General features: G+C 40.1%; 1 protein-coding gene across 1 annotated transcript in view; it reads left to right on the top strand.

Annotated features, from left to right (window-relative positions):
* Window positions 1-14,977, top strand: part of SOX2 (SRY-box transcription factor 2) — a 400,076-nt gene that overhangs the window by 163,248 nt on the left and 221,851 nt on the right. The window contains exon 3 of the mRNA XM_074963501.1: window positions 106-223. The gene's annotated coding sequence lies outside the window, so the exon portion shown is untranslated. The remainder of the gene's footprint in view (window positions 1-105; window positions 224-14,977) is intronic.

Below are 14,977 nucleotides of genomic sequence, written 5' to 3'. Positions count from 1 at the left end.
CTGTATGTTTAGATGGCACAAAACAAACGGTAGGTAATGTAAAGTGAATGAATACCTACAACTTTAGTACTACTATTAATAATACCTAGTTCTTTTCATCCATAGATTTCAAGGCACTTTACAGAGGAGGTAAATTGCATTATTCCTGTTCAACAGATGAGGAAACTGAGGCACAGGGAGGCGAGCCACTTGTTTAAGGTGACGCAGAAGGCAAGTGGCAGAGGTAGGACTTAAGCCCAATTATCTTGAGTCCCAGTTCAGTGTTTCATCCACTTGTCTTAGCCTATGAAGGATAAGCACCTTTCATATGGGATTGGATTGGTTTTATCAGCTCCTGGGAATTTATTCTGAAATGTTGGTTGCTGCTACATCTGCAAGTGCTTACAGACATTGTAATGATGGTTGTCCATGGGGATAGCAGCACATTTTCATGTAGAATGAAGGAGAGTAGTGTCTTTGTAGAGAGACCTGTGTGGAGTCCACTGAGCCTTCCCGTGAAGACTTCTAGAAAGTTGGAGAAGGTTTGGCATGTTGCAGAAACTTAGTTACATTCAGATACTGCCAAACAACTGTTTAATTTATACTCTAGCCTGGACTCCTGGTGCTTGGGTTACAGACCCCCCCGATAAAGGACATTACAGTACAGCCTAATGTGGGTTTTGAAACCACAGTTCTGGAATTAAAGAACAAGCTACCATTTTGTCCTAATCTGTAATCCGTTACAAAATAGGGTTACGAAATAGGGCTAGTGTGATTAGAATACAGTAGGGAAAAATGCCATTGGATTAGATTCATCAAAGGTATAACAGGTGGATATTTTACAATAGATAGAATATTGTACAAGTTCTTCTAGTTCTTTTTCTCAAATATTATGGAATTATGGAAGGCTAAGAGATATCTCTCTCCTCGACATTGGAAAGATTTGGCTAAATTTTAGCTGTGTGTACTGGTGGAGGGCATTTCAGCCATATATATCAGCTCTTCTTATATGTTGTTTGCAGTATTGTAGAGTGTTGGTTCTAGGATATCAGAGAGACAAGGTGGGTGAATAATGTATTTTATTGGACCAACTTCTGTTGATGAAAGAGACAAGCTTTCAAGCTGTGTGCAGCTCAAAAGTTTGTCTCTTTCATCAACAGAAGTTGGTCCAATAAAAGATATCACCTCACACATCTTGTAGCTCTTCTTGTACACAGCCATGTGTGCACTCATTTGTGTATCACAAGGTGTTTGAAGAGTGGTTTACATTCTAAATTAATATAAGGTTAGGCAGCATTAATGGAGAGTATCAGAATTGTACAAAAGCTTCAAAGAACTGCCTCTAACTAGACTAAATCTGGGGGGAAAAAGACAAGGATTTGGGGCCAGATTGGATGATAGCTTTGTTTTTCCTTTAATTTTCTGTGTTACGTATTGCATTTTGTGTTTTCATTCGATGTAGCATCTGTTAATTGTTTCAGAGTGGCATAAAGTACTTATTTTGGTCCATTTTAATGTATGTGACTTATATTTCCTCCATGTTATGTCTCATTGAGTGTCAAGCTGCCAGTGAACGTAATTAAAGAACAGAGAATATTTATTTTTAAAAAACTTTCATTTTTAAAGAACAGGTTGTGAGCCCCTTATTCTTACTGCTAAGCTTTGTTCATCCTAGTAATTTCATTGACTTAAATGAGATTTACTTGAACGAGTAACTGCTCAGTAGTATGGGTAAATGGCTCATAATCTTGCTTTTACTATGCCAGTGTCACTCCCACCCAAGCAATGAGGCTGTTCAGGAAAGGAATAAACTCTTAAAAAGCTATAGTAGAGGTAAAGCTGCAGAGAGATGCTGAAAAAGTTACAGGTCCATCCAGGAGTCTAGGTTCACCTTCTAAAAAAATTTATTGGTATTTATTATTTTTATTACAGAAGCACTAGAGACCCCACCCAAGAATGAGTCCCTGTCATGCTAGCCATTGTACAAACATAGCAAGAGATGGTCCTTTCCCAGAAGAGCTTACAAAGGATGGGAGAGGAAACAGAGGGACAGAGAGGTGAAGTGACTTGCCCAAGATCACACAGTTATAAACTGGGAATAGATCCAGAGTCCCAGTGCAGTGTGCTACACAGTGGACACCAGTGCTTTCCCAGACTGACTAAATGAATATTTGCCCTTGAAAATGTTTTGATTGTCTTAGACCCTGGTATCTAGGGATTCCCTATAAACAGCATAGAGAAGCATAGGCGATGTTCTGAACATTAAAGTGACGTTAGCCAAAACTGGACGCATTTTAAAAGTGATTAATTAACTTGCCTTGAGTCAATTCTTTCCTGCTTCTGATTTTTAGTCAGATCACCAAATAATTACATTAGATCTCACCAAATCTTAAACTGAAACAAAGCTGTGTTAATCTCTGTTGCTGGAGTATGGAAAGAGATGACTTTACATGTAGTTCCATATGGACAGGGGGAAAGGATGGATTTAAAACTGTACCTTGGAGTTTTCTTTAATTTCTGTCTGTCAGGACTCTTAGTATTGATTGAACACATTTATTTTTGTGACTTTAAATGAAAATGTCTTGAATAAATAGGAACAGCAGTAACTACATTTTGTGGTATTTGTAGTTATTTACAGCTGTTATAAAGATATTTACCGCTGTTCAGCAAATGGTAATGTTTACAGGTTCTGTCACACACTTACCAGGACTTCACTTATTAAAAAGCCAAAATACTTTAACAAAAGGTTATGCAATAAAAACGAACACAAAAAGTATTCTTATTAGCGCAAGTGTATGCATTCTTGGTACAATAATTCCTGGGAGAATAATTTAAATACAGGACTTTGCAATGAATGTAAGGCTCTGACTTGTAAATTTCTATTTGTGCTGGTAATCTAGCACTGCAAATAACAACTAATGGAAATATCCTAAATTTTTGTTATTGCTGCCATTATAATGTAACTCGGAATTTTAAATACATTGAGTTAGATCCTCAGCTGGATGGAACTGATGTTGCTCCATGAATTGGCATCACTCTATTTACAGCAAAGCCACAATGATGATTTGCACCAGTTGTGATGATCTAGACCTTTGGGTCTAATTGAAAGCCTACTCAGGTTTTGGGTACAAACGTGCAGTGTTGAAATACAGCATTAATGGGAGTCTAATTTCTGTCATGGATGTGGCAAGGAGGGCCAGATTTTCATTCATTCTACAGCCCCTTTGTATTGCTTGAGTAGTGCAAAAGGACTATGAAGCTGTCCTAACCTATGCATCCCCAGCTCCAAGGTAGGGCATAGTATTCCCTTTGTCCAACAGCCTGTCTGTCTAAGCATTACTTTGGTTCTCATCATTGTGCTGTCTGGGTGCCAAATACAAAAATAAGAGTTAATCCTAAAAACCCTTACTGAAGTAAATAGTGAGTTTGGCAATTCCTTGGTTCCTACTTATTTTCTCTTAGTTTATTGTTGTGCAGCATATTTTCTTGAAAACAGGATCTTTAAGAACATATTCTTTTCTGCTGCTTACGCACTCCCTATAAAGCCATAATAATCCTTTGCTGGTAATTGCAACAGCAGCTATTTTTGATACTACAAATGGGAATATGATTTTTGCTGGGGAGAAATACACAGATGATCTCTCTATTTAATGGTTTCTCGGAGTGTGCATGTGAGAGTTGGGATGGGTGCAGAAATGTTCTGGCTTGTCTTACAGAATATTAATGTTTCTTTTTCCTGTACTTTCTCAGTTGTTGTTTATCTCCTGCTAGATAACATTGCTGAGCTTGAATGTTTAGGTACTTGAAGGTAAGATTCCATCCAAAAGAGTTGTTTGCCAAGCCTCTACTGAGGGAAGTGAGGGATGGTATACCCTGCACTTCCATTAGTACCTGCTTCAAGGGCTTCTTTAGAATTAGTCTTGATTTCATACACAAATGACTAGGTGGCGCACAGGGATCCACAGAAACCATTGGAAGTACAGATTTGAGAACACTGGAGACAGTGGCCAAATTAATCCCTGTTGGAAACTTCATTGACTTCAAAGGAATTTCAACAGGGGTGAATGTGGGCAAGTCTCTCTAGTAGTAACCATGACCTCAGATCATACAGAGGTTATTAAAGGTTTGTGCCTAGATAATAAATGATTGGCTGGCAAGACAGATGAAATAAAAAATAAATCCAGGATTAAACACATGGGGATAACTGGAGTCCCTGAAAGCGCCAACCTCACTGATTTACCCAGGGTTGGTGGTTTTTGTTTTTGTTTTTGTTTTTTTTGGCAAAGATTGACAGACTTGCTGGCTAAGGCAACCTGGTAGGTTCGTCTCCTGTGATCTTTGCAAGGAATCTTCAAAGGGGGAAAATCCTGTCTGTGTATGAGCATCATGTGCCGGATTTGTAATTGTTAGGTAGGTTCCCGCAATTCTAACACAGAGCATTAGAAGATGCCAATTTATGAAATACGATAACTTCAGAATAAAGCCATTCCTTCCCCTTCTCCACACTGTACTGAAGGTAAGTTAAGATTTTGCACCAGCCAGAGACCTGTCGAAAAAAGTTGGAGTGAAGACCCCTTGATTTCTTAAATACATTTTCTGTTCACTCATTTTAGTAGCTGCATTAATATCATGCTATTTAGGGTAAACATTGGAGAAACAATAGTAACAGATACAGCAGAAATATTAGTATTGATTTAAACATGTTCCTCATCCTTGCAAGAGGTGGAATTTTGGGACAATAAAGTCAGAGCAGTAGATGACTAGTGTGGCAGCTTTTCCTTGTGTTTGTCAAGTTTTTGCACTTATGGAATGCTCATTGCTGATGCATTTGCGGGGAAATGCTGAGATAAATCTTAGATATATTGTAGAAATATAGTATCTTCAATTAGGTATATTTTTAAAGTCTCAGTGATTTTGTTGACTGACTTAATTGAGTAGCTTTTCCATGTTTTTGCATAGGGAACATTTTTAAGATGTCTTCCAATCTGTTTGTCAGTGTTTCTAGAATACCAAGCCACATGCTGGATGGATAGCTCCGCTCTTCCGGGATGACCAGGGCCCCACTGCTCAAAACCTTTGGATGGGGTATTACCTTTGGACTACCATGCTGAAAAACTTGGGATGTTTTACTATACAATTTTTACTCTGTATTAGACTAATTTAATTATATGAAGCTCTCTTGATAATTAGCATGAAGATAATTTTGTAATGGAATAAAAGGACATAGAGAGATTCCTCCTTTTGACATTATGTGTATAACTACAGAGGAGACTCTGTGTGTATAGTCTAGTTTTGCAACTTGTCTTGAGCTTACATATCGGGATTGTTCTTTGTCTCAGATCCCTGTACCTCCCCTTCTCCCACATCCTCCCATGCATTTCTACAGTGCCCAACACTGTAATATCTAGGCGCTAAGCAGCTGTACTGTTACAGTATGATTATGATAATTCCTGGCTTTTCTCCTGACTCTTTGGATATTTTTAGCTCAATTTTTAAAGCCTGGTTATGGTCCCTGGCATAGGGAGACTCTTGGCTGGTACAGCTGTACCACTGCTGAGTCCAGCACCTTAACAACCACCTGGTGTGGAGCATGTCAGGAGTGGTGGAGCTCTGCTCTGATTCACCAGTCCTCCACTGGTATAAGTTAGGACTGAATGTCAGTGGCATATGTCAGAGCTGCCTGGCAGCAGCTCTGAATGGCACCAGGGCCAGCCCTCAGAATCAGGGCACCACAACCAGCTCCATGACTCCGACTCCTCGTCTCCTGCACTGAGCAGTGTACTGGGGCAGGAGAAAATCTGTTATCTTTTTGGATGCTAATTATGAGCGATGTGCTGGGTGTTTCATCAGTCTGCTTCCTGAAGGGAAGGCCATTGCAAAGGGGTAAGCCTTGCATTGTGCACTGAACGTGGCAAGCCTTGAGTTCAGCCTGCTGTCTGGTTGCAGGGTGTTCTGAAGCTGAGAGCCCTCCATGGGGACCTCTCTGTCCCCAGCCACTGGACTCTGTCATCTGCACTGTTCATGCTGAGTATACATGTAGAGAGAGAGGTAGTTGGGTGCTACCCTGCTGAAGATGAGGACCAGGACCTTGCAGCCAGTGCAGAATTGGGTGGAGAACAAATGTAGATCTTGGAGTACCAGTGTGATAAATTAAAGAGAAGGGAAAGCAACAGAGTCCTCTAATCAGAGTCCCCAAGAGGAACATGTTGAGACTTGTTCTTAGCTTGAATCTTGCCTTCAAAGTGAAAGCAGATATAAGAGGGGAGCAATTTTTGTATTTAAGACTGTGCTAAGCTGTTTGGAAAGCAAGAGAGTGAGAGGAAGATTCTGTTTGAGAAGCTCATTGTCAGTCTGATAGGTTTAGGCTTGAAATGGTTCCTGTCACCACCTACATCCTCAGGATCTTATTTAAAATTAATAATTAAAGAACAATATTAACCCTCATTTAGTTTAGGAAATTATTACATGTGTACAGATCTTAAAAACACCGAATTCTATCTGATGTAACAAGCTTTTTGTTTCTGCACGGAGCTGTTAACATTCACCCCAAACCTGCACAGACTGATCTTTTGGATTTGAGGTTTATCACGTTTGTGAACCTCTGCCTGTGATCAAAATTGTTTGGATTGATGGTGTTCTCATTGCTGGAAAATTGGCAAACTTCCAGCTCCTACCAGCTGTCTTGTCACCCTCCAAAAATCCTGGGATCTCCTGAAGACATTTAAGGAATTGGGCGTGGCTTGTGTGTGGAGAAAGAAAGTTGGGGAGAAGCTAGCTTTAGTGATCCCCTTGGAAGCTGTGTTAAACTGTAACCAGATAGCAAATCTGCAGAAGTTACTCCACTTTTGGCCTCTGACAAACACACTGCAAGGTTCTGTTCATAAATCTGTTCCATTCTAATAGCCCTTCTTGTGGGCTACAGAGGATAGAATCTTCTTAGCAACAAGAACATCATCTGAGTGTTCTCACATATACTGGGCCATCATCCTGTTCTCTCTCTGTCTCTCACTCTTTTGCTTGGAATGTCACTGATACTTGGACTTACTATTTTGCTTATCGCTATGTACTCACTGTTTTGCCCATGTTGCTCACCACCTGTCTTTTCCTGTTTGTTTAAAACACAGATACTGTTGTTCCCAGTGTGATGGACAAATTAATCAGGCATTTCCCCTGGTTGAGGAACTGGCCATAAATGTTGGACATTGTCCTCTTGGGTACAACTATTACTCTGCCCCTCATCTGCAATCTGATTTCTATCTTACAGGGGCTTTGCACATATGCTCCTCTGGAGTATCAGACACCTGTTGTCCAGTTTGAATCTATCAGGCAAAATGAAGCAAGAAGAACAGGAGAAATATAATCATCTTGTTTTCTATCTGGCAGGCCCTTTGTGTCTTGCTGTCAATGGGATGACTTTACACTCTTCGATTATAGTTGTGCTGTTCCACATTTTCATTATACTCGTATATTCAGAAACTGCTATATAAAATTTATTCCATGCTGATAATGGGTGGTACAAAGTAGGAGCCGAGAAGTATTTAAAAATAAATAAACAAATAAAATTCTCTGGACCACCACCCAATTGTTTTTAAGAGTTCAAAATAAATTAGTAGTCCAAGGATGGGGTTTTTTCTTGTTTTGTTTTTGAGCTTCCATGATTAAAATGATTTGTTTCATATGCTGCAAATTTGCAGCCCTAGGATCAGTAATATGGACTTAGTGCTGTTGGGAGACTTTGGACTAGAAAGTGGTTATGGTTGACTTAGTTTTTTGAATGGGTTAGCAGTTTGTATACATTTTTCAACCAAAATTTCTTACAGGGAACCTAGTCTCCTCTTAATGCACTGTGGAAGTATCCTAGTTAAATCTTACCAGTGTTAATAGGAATAAAGGCTCCGCAGTGTATATAGATGGTCACAATTGACACACAGACATTATCTTTGATGGGACTCCTGCCAAAGCAGCTCCATTGGTGTCACACTGTCGTGGAATAGAGGGGAGTTGGGGCTAAAGAGTTGTCATGGAGGAACCAGGGTTTTGATGTAGATGATCCTCCTCTCCCAGCGACCCCATGAAAAGCTGCCATTTTGATGGAACAACTGGGGACAAACCTCCATAAGGAACCTCATGGAGACTTCCTTCCATTTCATTTCTTCCAAAGGGTTTTACCATGAGAGGTGACAACTGGAGTACTCACATGGTATTCTGTAAAATCTGGATAGAAACTTCTGAGCAAAAATGTGCATTAAAAGTAGGAATGGGGCTGAGCGACAAAATTCAGAACCCGATCTAAATTTTCGCAAAGGCCCTGGGTCTTTGGATCCGGGGTATTAATTCAGGCCACTCTCAAGTATGTAATTACGCTAGTTAATTTATATGTTGATGATGCAATAGTATATATGTACTTGAGTATTATTTATACTATCGATCAGATAGTGTGTGATATAGATTTAGAGAATTTTAGAGGTTTTTGCTGCCTATTAGGGCAAATACACTAATTTTTTAAAACGTTTTTGTTTAAATGTGGTGCTAAAAACAAAGCCACTTAAAGGTAGCTTGTACTTGGGCAACCAAAAACTGAGGCATCCAAAATCAATGGCGAGTTTTGAAAAAGTTGGCCTAAATCTTGCTTTGTCCTAGTTTAACCATCGGAAAAACAGGTAATATTTATTTCCCCCGCCCCGAGGCCAGGGGTAGTCAATTATTTTTTGTCAAGGTCTAAATTTCTTGGTCAAGGTCCAGACTCCAGAGAAACATTTTTCACACAACTGTAACAATAATGATGATAATAAGTAAATAAAAAGATTTTGCGGTCTGTTCAAAAACATCTGGTGGTCCAGATTTGGCCCGCAGTTGGCCTATTGACTACCTCTGCCCTAGTGGCATTGCGAAACTCAGTTAATGTTTGTAAAGTACTTTGATGTTTTAGTGCAAGTAAAAGTGCAAAATATTATTCTTATTGTTTCTTAGGAATAAACAGGTTAGACAAAAACCTGTCAGGATGGTCTAGATAATACTTAGTCCTACCTCAATGGACCAGATGACCTATCAAGGTCCTTTCCAGTCCTACATTTCTATGATTCTATGACTAAGATGTCTCACTATGTATAATAGTAATAGTCCATATTGTATTTGCTAAAGAATTACTGATTTGAGATGAAGCTAAACACCAGGTGGGACCTTTATGATTATCTCTTGCTGTTATGTCTTTTGTTCTTTTATTCTATTTACCCAATAATGTATCTCTCGGGTCAAACTTTTGTTGTTAACTCTGATTTTTTTTTGCTTTCTTAACATTCTCTGAATGTGGTCTTTTATAATCTACACTTCTTTGAGCCTGATTCTCAACTGATCTCCACAATGTAGTTATGTACACCAGTGCAAAGTGGATCTCTCAAAACTGGGTGACTGGGCAACAAAATGGCAGATGAAATTTAATGTTGATAAATGCAAAGTAATGCACATTGGAAAGCATAATCTCAACTATAAATATAAAATGTTGGGGTCTAAATTAGCTGTTACCACTCAAGAAAGAGATCTTGGAGTCATTGTGGATAGTTCTCTGAAAATGTCCACTCAATGTGCGGCAGCAGTCAAAAAAGTGAACAGAATGCTGGGAATAATTAAGAAAGGGATAGATTATAGGACAGAAAATATCATGTTGCTTCTATATAAATCCATGGTATGTCCACATCTTGAATACTGTGTGCAGATGTGGTCGCCCCATCTCAAAAAAGATATATTGGAAATGGAAAAGGTTCAGAAAAGGGCAACAAAAATGATTAGGGGTATGGAATGGCTTCCATATAAGGAGAGATTAATAAGACTGGGACATCTCAGCTTGGAAAAGAGATGGCTAAGGGGAGATATGATTGCAGTCTATAAATCATGACTGGTGTAGAGAAGGTAGGTAAGGAAATGTTGTTTACTACTTCTCATAACACAAGAACTAGGAGTCACCAAATGAAATTAATAGGCAGCCGGTTTAAAACAAACAAAAGGAAGCATTTCTTCACACAATGCACAGTCAACCTGTGGACCTCCTTGCCAGAGGATGTTGTGACGGCCAAGACCATAACAGGGTTCCAAAAAGAACTAGATAAATTCATAGAGGATAGTCAATGGCTATTAGCCAGGATGGGCAGGAATAGTGTTCCTAGCCTCTGTTTGCCAGAAGCTGGGAATGAGCAACAGAGGATGGATCACTTGATGATTACCTGTTCTGTTCATTCCTTCGGGGGCACCTGGCACTGGCCACTGTTGGAAGACAGGATACTGGGCTAGATGGACCCTTGGTCTGACCCAATAGGGCCATTCTTATGTTCTTATGGGTATAAAATGTTACCACTGATGTGACCAAATGGAGAATGCTGATTTTGATCCATTTTGCACTCATTTTGCATGCGTGTAAATGACTATGCAGGGTGCAAGGAAGTGGAGAATCAGGTTCAAATTCTACATCAGAAACTTTGTTTTAAACTGTTTTACAGAACTCTTAAATTGTTTAATTTTGTTGAGTTGAACTCTGATAAATGAGGCAATTAATAGTCACTATAAGATCACTGGATTCATCACTTGTTGTTTTAATGGCCATGGGAAGTATGTAATAAACTGGCTCTTATGTGTGTTTCTCTGTGTCCTCCACTGGATAGAATCAGAACTGCCCAACTGTGTATCATGGATTATGTACTGCTAATAGCAAAAGGAGTCTCAAGTCATAAGGGGCCATTGCTTTGGGAGTAAGAAGAGCCGAGTTCTGTTTCTGTGACAGCTATGAAGTTCTGTGTGTTCAAGCTGTGCAACATAGTGACAGCTGTGAAACCTTACTTTCCTGTATATTTGTTACCGTATTCACCGGGAAGCAGCACAGGATACTTATTTTAGTATATTATGCAAGTTTCCTAAACTTTAGATAAAATTTGCAAATCCGTTTGCACACGTTACATTCAGACAGGCAATCAGTTCAGATATTGGCTTATATTTTCCAACTGTGTGGAAAGAGGTACACACACAGATATCACCAATAATTGTCCTCAACTGCTGTCTTGACCAGTTGCTATATGAAGATTTAAAAAACTGGCAATGAAATATCTTGGAAAATATTTTTAAATGTAATGAACTAAACTTCACGTTTTAGATGAGGAACTGACCCAAACTATTGCTTTGAGTATTAGTATTTTGTGCTCTCTACAGAAAAGTTAGTTCTTCAGGTAGCCTTACGAGATGCACTGATGGTGCAGCTTTGACAGTGGGACACCTTCTCTTAGCAGTGCCCAGTGGAATGCTCCAGCCACCTCAGTTCTTTACAGCCACAATAGCAGACAGACCAGTAGCCTCTCCAGGTTGATCCTGCCCAGATCTTTCACTTCAAAGACTCAGGGCCTTTGCTAGATACTAGTTAGTTAGGATTAGGTTAGTTTAACTTAATTTTATTTGATTTGTTAAGAGTCATTATATTCCATTTTTTTTTTGTTAGCTTTAGTGTTTTCTGGTCCTTGGTCAGGCACTCGGAACATGTGGTGGATATGAAGGGGAAAATGCCAGGGTTCAAGAGGTGGTTTGGATGCCAATATGAGATATCTGACTTGCCTGGGAGAAGGGCGATCTCCCTCATGCTGTTCGATTTGCAGCACTTTAACACTGTGGGCTCATAAAGAACACCTACCTAAACAGGCTCCAAGCCTTGCTGATTCAGGTGGTGCTTTTGGTCAAACCCTTTAGTTCTGTAACCTCTCAAAGGGTTCGTGAGTACTGTTAGACCTGTGTTAGCCTTTAACACCATGGGTGATTAAAATCTCCAATCTGTCAGACAGAGAAGGCAAAAAGATGGCTATTCCGGGCAGGAATATTTTCTTTTCTGTTTCACTGGGCATTATGGTGTACAATTATCAGGCTGTAATGTCCACATATCAGTACCATCTTTGGAAGAAAATGACTATATTTAGTAAATCCCTGCCTGAAGAGCAAAAGGAGCTAGCCAAATGCCTGATAGCAGAAGGGGAATTGGTGGCTAAATATGGACTAAGAGAATCATTTGACTCCTCAGATGCAGCAGCAGGAACAGTAGCTTTATATCACATTAAGGCAACATGCATGACTCAGGTCATCTGGTCTTCCACCAGAAACAAAAGTATGGGTGAAATACCTTCCTTTCAAAGGTGATGGCTTGTTGAGCATCAGAATAAACAAGATCCTGGAAAAAATGATGGACAGCCGCTCAACAACTCCTTCAACTTTCCAGAGGAGTGTATCAGTCTCTGCCTGTGACCACAGACCATTTGACACTGCAGAACAGCTGGGTTTATCACCTGGACATTCCTCACTGCACTCAACAGCCTGGGCCATCTGATTCTGACACACCTAGAAAAATCCTGCTCACTGGAAGTGCAGCATGTCTTGACATATGCTAGAAAAGAGTGAATTGGCAAGTGCTGTGACCTCAAATGGAAGAGATTTCTGGTTTGGGCAACTAATGGTAACATAGCTCCAACCATGGCTCTTATCCAATCTTTACTCAGTTTGAAACTTTCAGGTCTCTTTGTGGGCTGTAAAGGTTCATCTAGTGGCTATATCAGCTTACCACTCTTTGTTTGAAAAAAGCCCGTATTTACTCATGACACACTAAAGAGCTTTTTGAAGGGACAGTCAATATGTATCCACCAGTCAAAGAGCGAATACCATCTAGGGATTTCAGTTATGCAGCTTATGAAGCCTCCCTTTTAGCTTATAAGGGAGTGTTCCTTGTTCTACCTCTCAATTAAAATGGCATTTATCATAGCTATAACATCTGCGAGAAGTGTGCGAGCTGTGAGTCCTCCTGGCTGACTCACCTTTTTACTGTTTTCCGCAAGGACAAATTAGTTCTCCATCGTCATTTTAAATTCCTGCCAAGGTTATAACTGACTTTTACCTTAATCAATCAATTTTCCAATATGCTTTTCCAGACCTCATTCACATGCAAGTGAAGCAAAATTGCACGGGGTTAGGTGCTAAATTGGCTTTAGCCTATCACTTAAATTAGACCAGATAATTTAGAAAGTCACCAAATCTTTTTATCTCCAATGTAGATAATAATAAAGGACAAGTAATTACATCACAAAGGCTGTCTAAGTGGGTTAGTCTATTTATAGACGAGAGCCATAAACTAGCATCTGTCCCCCTCCTGTAGGGATTAGGTCACAGTCCAGAAGAGCAAAAGTGGCCTCGATAGCATGCCTTACGCACATTCCTATTGCAGAAATTTGCAGAGCTGCAGCTTGAAGTTCTATGCATACATTGACAGAACACGACTCATTTGACCTAGCATCCTGGCTGGATGCTCAGTTTGGTACGCCAGTACTCCTTGGTAGGGTAATTAAGAGTCTGTATCTCACCACCCACAGATAACAGTACTGCTTATCAAACTATCCCATGAGCGGGAATGTGCAGAGACCACTCAAAGGAAAAATGAAGGTTATTCACCTGTAACTGGAGTTCTTCGAGGTGTACTTCACATAGTCACACTTTCTGCTGACCTTCCCTTCTTCCTTGGAGTCCTATATTCAGTCTTAGACCTGAGGAAGGAGTTGAAGGAAGTGAGGTGGCCATGCCATGCCCCCTTTTGTAGCCTCACTCTTAAAACATTCAGGTGCTGTGAGGGGAGGTGCGGGAGCACTGCAACATCTACTGCTACAAGAAAGGTCCACCAGCAGAGCTGCACTATCGCACATCCCATGATGTGGGGAGCGGGGGAGGGATAGCTCAGTGGTTTGAGCATTGGCCTGCTAAACCCAGGGTTGTGAGTTCAATCCTTGAGGGGGCCATTTAGGGATCTGGGGCAAAAGTTGGGGATTGGTCCTGCTTTGAGCAGGGGGTTGGACTAGATGACCTCCTGAGGTCCCTTCCAACCCTGATATTCTATGATTCTATGTGTCGAATCTGTCTTGAACTCCAGTCACAGGTGAGTAACTGTTTTATCTCTGAAAAACGGCGAGTTATTAATTTAAATGATCGTGTTTGTTTTATGCAAACACTCCCTATTTAATAAAACATTTATTTTGATTTAACACGTTATTGTGGGATACTTAGACGAGTCTGTAAATCTGTAAAATCAAGAGTTTCTATTCAGTAGAGACAGATTGTTACAGTACATTGGTTTGAACAAATGTCCATTGGAGATTGATTGGTAGCTGCTAGATTAAAAAAAAATAAACCCGCTCATCAACAAAAGGAATATGTAAAGAATATATTAAAAATACACATTGCATTTACCATGAACATGATAACCTTATTGTTACTCGAACTACCACATACCATGAAAATATACATCTGCAGCTACCAGATGATTTTGTTGAGCATATTATTTGACTGCAATTATATCCTACATCAGTCTCAGTGGTGCAACCATATTAAGAAGTTGGCAGAGAGGCGGGAGGGGAAACCCGTAGTAAGAATACACAAGCCCTGCAGATGCAATGAGGAGAGTTAAAAGTTGGGGAATGTAAATCAATCTTCTCCTCAACTTGAGATTACTATCATGCTCAATCTACAATCTATAAAAACTTCACTTAAACCCATACAGGCACATGGTGAATGTTGAGGGTGTGTATGTGTATAAAGGTGGCTTTAAGATCACCTTTGTTCTTCCCCAGTCTCACAACCACTGCATGCAGGGCTGGTCCCAATACATTGAGTTAAAGCACTCTGAAGGCTGCTCTAACTTACATCAGATACTAATGATTCATAAGGGCCAGAACCATAGCTGGGGATCAGTGATGTTTTGGGATATCCTGGACATAATCTTTTTCTGTGGTCACAGCCCCTTTCCTTTGCTCCACTGGCAGCAGGGAGGATGTGTGGTGTAAAATCCTCTCCATCAGCTCCATGCCATCTTACACTGGGATGATCCTTTTGGGGTCAGATGCATCAGTGTTAAGGCCACATTCCACCAACCGTGCAGCAAAAAGTGGCCACAATCACAGGAGAATCCAGCCCAGTGCTACAATTTGGCCTAATACTT

The sequence above is a fragment of the Natator depressus genome, chromosome 9 (assembly GCF_965152275.1).
Source record: "Natator depressus isolate rNatDep1 chromosome 9, rNatDep2.hap1, whole genome shotgun sequence".
Lineage (NCBI taxonomy): Eukaryota > Metazoa > Chordata > Testudines > Cheloniidae > Natator > Natator depressus.
This window is presented reverse-complemented; position numbering and strand designations above follow the sequence as displayed.